Below are 6,747 nucleotides of genomic sequence, written 5' to 3'. Positions count from 1 at the left end.
CGGGCTTGTCTCTCCTGTGTGTCTTTTACACTGGTTTACCAGCTCAGCAGCAGAGAAGACAGTGATGTTCCACTTCAGGTAGCTGTCACACTTCTCACACCGGCGTGTGCCTGTTTTTATGTAAATGTGACTGTTTCTGTGGCAGTCTGTTGTAACAACGTCATTAGTCGGAATCCTTGGCATAGGCGTAAAAAGGAGGACAGCGAAAGGTTGAAAAGAAGTGCAAGGAGTCAGTAGGAAGAGAGTTTGTGATTCAGGGTGCTCTGGCAAATCTTTCCCTCTTCAACAGCAAGTGAACGCTGGGCGTAATCTGCCTGTCAGCCCTGTTTGGTTTTCAGGAAGACAAAACAGAAATAAAGTTCGGAACCCAAACAAGTTCATTAGGAAAAAGAAACAATGAGCTGATTGCATGATTAAAAGCATGACCCGCCTTTCCTCAAACACAACTATTTCATGTTCACATAATCTGGAACTACAGCAGCAGCGATAACATGAAGTGGCTGTTCTGCTGAGGATTCATTGAGGTCACGCCCTCTGCTCATGTTCAGGTGACCGTAAGAAAATGGTCATGCAATCACCCGCCATCCCTCATTGTGACTGTTGAAAAGGTAGACAGGCAGCCATGCTGTCCAAAGGGGCAGAGTCAAGTAAAGGTAATTGCTTAGCAAGAGAATGAAACAGAGATAGGCTCAGGGTGAAAAGGGGGAGATGTGACAGCCTGTAATTGGAAATGGAGAGAAGGAAGAGGGTGAAAAACAATGGGGGGGGTTAGGGTGGAGGTGATGCACCTCATGCAAACCTGCTGTCATAAGCCATATGCACTGTGCCAGAATGTGACACATAACACATGGCCACACATGTCATGTTACCACTGATCCTGCATCCTGCAGTGTGGCACAAGTAAACACAGCTACGCATGTCTCAGACCACAAACTACAAACACAAGTCTTTGCTTATTTCCAGCAGCCACACAAGTGAACCTATCACATTGTATTCATCATGCATTCATTATGACTGAAGGCTGTGTGCAGGGTAAATATTTAGCCTATAAAAGTTCATGTAATGAGAGTGATGTAGTCACAAAAAGTGAGACGAGTGTTTGTTGAATTTGTCCCTACACCACAGCCATGAAACATGGCAACCTTCCACCATTTATTTACATGCATCATCCCTCTGAAACCATGAAAATGCCTCTCATGCACAAAAATGTAGTCTCAAGATGGTTAAAAGATGGTTGCATGGACAGGAAAACACAGGAACAAATGATTTCTCCTCTTTGTCCACCTTCCTTTGCTGCAAATCTCTGAGGGCAAGTAGAGAGACTTGTCAGGCTGTGTAGTCATCAAGCCCAAAGATCTGCAAACATGCACTGTTGCATTCGAGCGTGTCTGTGCTCTATTGGTAAAAAAACACAGCAACCACTGAGGACAACACGCAGCCTTCATGTCTGTGTGTGAGTGTAGTGTTAAGCGAACGTACCCAGGACTGAAGCGTGGTCCTTGATGTCTCCTCATCTGTCCTGCTGTGTGCGACTGGGTACCTGTTTTCTCTGCTCTTTGCCCACAACTTGCAGACACAGCTCCGCACGTGCCAGCTCTCCACTCCTCAGATCCCCCTCAGTCTGTCTCACTCTGAGACTCTGGCATCAGCAGCTGTACAAAACCTGCCACTCTTCCCCCTCCTCTTTATCCTCCTCCCTCCCTCCCTCCCTCCCTCCCTCCTTTCTGGATCTAGCAGGCTCGTATCTACACACCTCCTTTCACTCCCTGTTAGTTATGGTCTCCCCCCTTCCCAAAAAGGCATTCACGGGAGGAAGCAAAAATGATGTTTTTTTCCCCGAGATTTTCTTCTCCTTCAGACAGCGCCTCTCAGCCAGTCAGGGCACCTTCCATCTCCCCCAGCATGGATGTGGGATGAGAAGAGGGAGGAAGGGAAAGCAGCGTGCTGTTGCTGTTGCCTCTCGCTCTCTCTCTCTCTCTCTCTCTCTCTCTCTTCCCCACTACCACCACTCCATCCCATTTCTCACTCACTATCAATGTGACTGTGCTCTTGCTGTTTGGACTTCAGTGAGCTGCCGGGCGTTGGGCTTAGGGAGTCTCTCTAAATGGCCAGGGAGGAAAAAAAGAAAAACATAAAGAGTGAGAGCAGATATTAAGAAGATGGTGACACAGGAGGGAGGAACAGAACTGCACTTTGAGCCCAAATGATATCTAAAGGATAGAAATAAGTATAGGGATGGATAGGAATGAGGAATATGGATGTGTAAATTTCACTCTTGTGGTAACAATTGTTCTAATAAATTAAAATAAAGAGCAAATGCATTAAATGTTAGGGGTAATAAGCATCTTTCGCTGACATATTAGGTTTTTGCAGGACAATAGCTCGTCATTGGAGGTGAACACTATCCTTCCTTTCAATTACCTTTGTAAATATCCTTGTCCTATTTGGGCTCAAGGAATCAAAAGACAGATTTATGTTTCGTTTTTTGGAAAATGCAGTTAAAAGAAATTGGTATATCTTTCATGCAGCCATGTTTCTCATCTTTGACAGCTGGTAAGTGTTTTCCAAAAACAGATGCTTAGCTCTGTGACTGATATGGAGGATGAAACATTACACACAGTATAAATAAGTAAATAAATACATAATGATAATGATAATAATAACAATAATAATAATACAGAAACAATAACAGAAAAAAACTAATAATTACAGCAAGATGTTGGATGATGTTTATCGTCATGAACAGAAATAATATAATATTATTTGCATCAACTCAGTCTGTCTTGAATTAATTTTATTTCTGTATACCTGACTTAAACACACATTTCTCAAATAGCCACTATACAGATCAAGAAAATGCAGTCTTTGGAGAGACACTAGCAAAGATCAACTTTCCACTTTTGAAGTTAAAAGTTGTGGTTTCAATAAGCTTCAGCGTCCGTCCCAAAAGGTGACAGAACTTTTTTCTTTGACTGGCCTCAACAAAACACTCACACACTTTCATACTGTTTTCTAAATGTAATGTTTACCCATTGTATGCAGTGACTTTGCTCTTACTTGAAAAGACGGCGTATAGAGGCAGAGGTTGCCTGCAGTGACATCAGACTTTCCCAGGTGAGCCTGCAGAGTTTTCTGAAATGACACAGTATTCCATCCGTTAAATGCTGTCTCACTTTGCTAGATAGCTGTTACACTCCTGCCTTCTCTCACATGTGTGAAGAGCGTTTATGTTTAAAAGTTACGCACTACATCTTTAAATGCATCTGTTGGGGCTTGTGTTTTTTTTCTGCAGCAAACTGCTCCAAAAAAAAAAGAAGTATTGTTGGTGCGGTTGCCTTGTCAGGGTAAATCAGATCACAAACACACAGAGGGGGGGCGAAATACACAGAGAAACACACTCTTGGCGCTCAACTGAGTGCACCACAGGTCAATAAGCTGCTCATCACAGGTGGGAGGAAAGACGTCTGACCTGCGACTCTGAGGCCAGGGGTCAGTGACGGTCAGGCATGCCACGATACTCGGTGGAGCAAGAACCCAGCCAGCACTCCAATCTCTGAACTTCATGTGGAATTAAATAAATAATTCCCAAAAAACAACAAGTACTGCTACAGCTTGGAAATACAAATGTTTTGTAGCAGTCTGTGCTTGCGGACAAGTGTCAATAATGCATATAGTTGTAGGCTAGTTAATAAGTAATATCAGAGGGATTATTATTAGTATTATTAATAATAATAACAATAATACTAATAATAATAATAATAATAATAAAGGTTGCATATCATCTCTCAGCCAAACTCAATTAATAAATCTGTAAATCTATGGTATTAAGCTCATGAACAGTGGGAACAAAAACATGTCATGGTTCAAAGCTGCAGCGCGTAACCTTGTGTGACTTTCATTATTCTGTCTCTGTTTATCACCATGAACAGAAATAATGTAACATTATTTGCTATCAACTCAGTCTGTCTTGACATAAAACAAATCCCTTCCTGTGTGCAGCGAGGGAATGTCTCCAGGCAACATGAGATCTTAACTCCGCCATATTGAGAAACACAGAGAGAGAGAGTTGTGTGGCGCTGATAGGTTTAATCAGCATTTGACAGTGGTTTGAGTGCAACAGACATTTGTTTATATACATATATAGATATATGTATGTATATATATATACTTTGTTTTTTTTAAATAACACGCTCAGCATATAACGTGAAATTGTGAGTTTTCTTGCCTCTTCTCTCCTCCAGGTGCTGAACTGAACACATGAGCCACATGAACAGATTCCTCTTTAATCAATGAACAAATTCACCGCAGCAGTGACCATAATTAAGGTTTTCTCTTTGTCCGTGGCTGCTCATGCTTCTGTTCAACTTATAGAGAAGTTTGCTAGTGAGGCTATTTTACAAACTGAGATAAATATTGCTCTGGACTCAACAGAGAAGCATACATTATGTTTCTTCACCGATGTGTGCTCCATGGACAGCGTATGCAAAGTGTTTCCTTATAAAATACATTGATTTTAATAAAATACACTACTTCAATATTACATCTGTATATACCCACACATACTGTACAGGCATACTGACTGCAGAAACCACAGCTCTCTGTAACCAGACCTTGTGCTTTGAGGTCATGAAATCATTTCCATACATCAGGTTGACTAACAATTGGTCTCTTTCTTTAACAATATAGCAAATATATCCTTGTCGTAATAATCGCATGTACAAAATGTCTTCACAGTGGGAGCTGAGTGTAAAGATATTGGCTGCAAATCCCTGCCTTTTTTTTTTTAACCCAGCGGCAGCCAAGGGACAATCTCCTGTCTCCAAGTCGTGTTTTTTTTGGGGAGGACATTCATTTGCACTGACATTTAAGACAGAATGAATGACATTTGAGTTGTGAGTATATGTGAGCCGGAGGTCAGAGAAAAATGCATCAGATGGATTGGATGAAATACAAAAGATCTGAAAACAAGTCGTGCTCTTAGAGAGGGACAACTGAAACTTTAAATTCTAGTTCATTCATTATAGAGGTAAATTTAAAGAAATAAAGTATATCTGATCATCTTCAAACCCAGTAACATACTTACGGTTTAGCTGCTCTGTCATGAAACTAAGGCTGAAATGCAACTTCTCTGCATTTCAGCCTGTTCACAACAGAGACAGTCAATAGAATAGAATAGAATAGAATAGAATAGAAATCATTTATTCATCCCCATGGGGAAATTGTTTCACATAGATGCAATACAAGAAAATATTATAAACATAAAATGTAATTTAACCATAAAATGTAAAATGTGCAACAGTGGGAAAAAATTGTGCAATAATAAAGGAATGGCATAAAGGAGTGCAATGGCATACCGTATGTCATGGAGAGAAAACCTGCATTGTGCAAGTGCGCAGTCTTGCACAATGCAAAGTGCCAAGTGGAATTACATGACTATGATGTAGCCACACTCAAAAATACCACATACCTCTCATGTGACCCAGGCTATTTCCTATCAAGTAACTCTATACTGAGGATGCCACATTCTCAAAGTCCAAATCATAAAGTTGTTACATGTGCAAAATGTATGCTCAGTACTCAAATGCCCATTTAGTGCCCAAATTGTCAAGGGGATCCGTCCAGATCTGGATGCACTCGGGAGCAAAGAGTGACACTAACACACTATTGAACTGAAACACTGATATTGATTTGGATAACTTAGACAGCTTAAATCTCAAAACAGCCGAGTATAGAGTCCTATATCCTACACTGGAGGCGCAAAAGAAAGACATCAACTGTCAGTGTCAGAGTAAATGTAGAGGTTACATCACAAAATCACAGCTGCCACACAGCAAAGTTGACACAAATGAGGAAATAATAAGGTTCATATTAAAATGTATGTCATAAGACTGCAGCATTTGCAATCAAGATAATCTGACGCATTTGTGAATATTGTGGTTTTCATACTGAAAGATGACGTTTTCCCCTCAGACTATGCGACAGGCCTCTTTGTGCGACGGTAAGGTTGTGGTACTCTGTTAAGAATCAAACATTGAAGTTTTTTTTTTTTTAAGAATTTCAATTGAGAAAAAAACTAGTTGTTTTTTTTAATGCAATTAGATTTTCTGCTCCAGCGAACCCACAACATATCAGATAAAGTTAATAATGATTTGCACTTGTGTTAATCTCTGGAGGTCAGACCGAAAGTGTTTATCGGAGTCTGCACCCTAATAAAGTGTCTGCCCTCCAGCTCAACCTGTGGCAGCTTATTCACCGCTACCTGAGCCGGGCCTTGACATGTCAGGTAATAACTTTGTTTTCTGTGCAGCTCATAACAAATAAACTATTTTTGTTTGCTCTCTCTTGTTCTTGCGCCTTCTCACTTTTCTTCCCCGTCTATTCACGGCTCGACTGTGGCTCGGATAGAAATATTACTGATGACACAGTCATTTACAATGAATTAAAGGATGAGAGGTTAGCTGTGGTGCTAACTATGTTTGCGACGCAAGGTAGTTATGCACACACACACACACACGCGCACGCAGTTCCCCGCATTTGTACGTGCATGTGTGTAAGGATGTGGGTGTTAGCGGGAGTCTTATCAGTGGAAACAGACCTGGACGTGAGAAGGGTGGCAAGCAGGAGGAGGATGTGGAGGTGGGAGGGGGTGTAAAGGAGGGATGTGGTGGAAAAGTAACACTGAAATTTATGGCTCTGCTCGCTTGCAAGGAGACTGGAAGCAAGCTGAGACGGGGAGATGGACGGAAG

At 41.3% G+C, this 6,747-nt stretch overlaps 1 protein-coding gene across 1 annotated transcript in view; it reads right to left on the bottom strand.

Moving 5' to 3' along the window:
* Positions 1 to 1,712, bottom strand: part of LOC122779141 (leucine-rich repeat and immunoglobulin-like domain-containing nogo receptor-interacting protein 3) — a 30,098-nt gene extending 28,386 nt beyond the window's left edge. Inside the window, exon 1 of the mRNA XM_044041246.1 lies at positions 1,480 to 1,712. The gene's annotated coding sequence lies outside the window, so the exon portion shown is untranslated. The remainder of the gene's footprint in view (positions 1 to 1,479) is intronic.
* Between the last annotated feature and the right edge of the window lie 5,035 nt (positions 1,713 to 6,747).

The sequence above is a fragment of the Solea senegalensis genome, linkage group LG1, assembly GCF_019176455.1.
Source record: "Solea senegalensis isolate Sse05_10M linkage group LG1, IFAPA_SoseM_1, whole genome shotgun sequence".
In the NCBI taxonomy this organism is placed as follows: domain Eukaryota; kingdom Metazoa; phylum Chordata; class Actinopteri; order Pleuronectiformes; family Soleidae; genus Solea; species Solea senegalensis.
The sequence above is the reverse complement of the archived record's forward strand: the minus strand, read 5'-3'. Positions and strand labels throughout refer to the sequence as shown.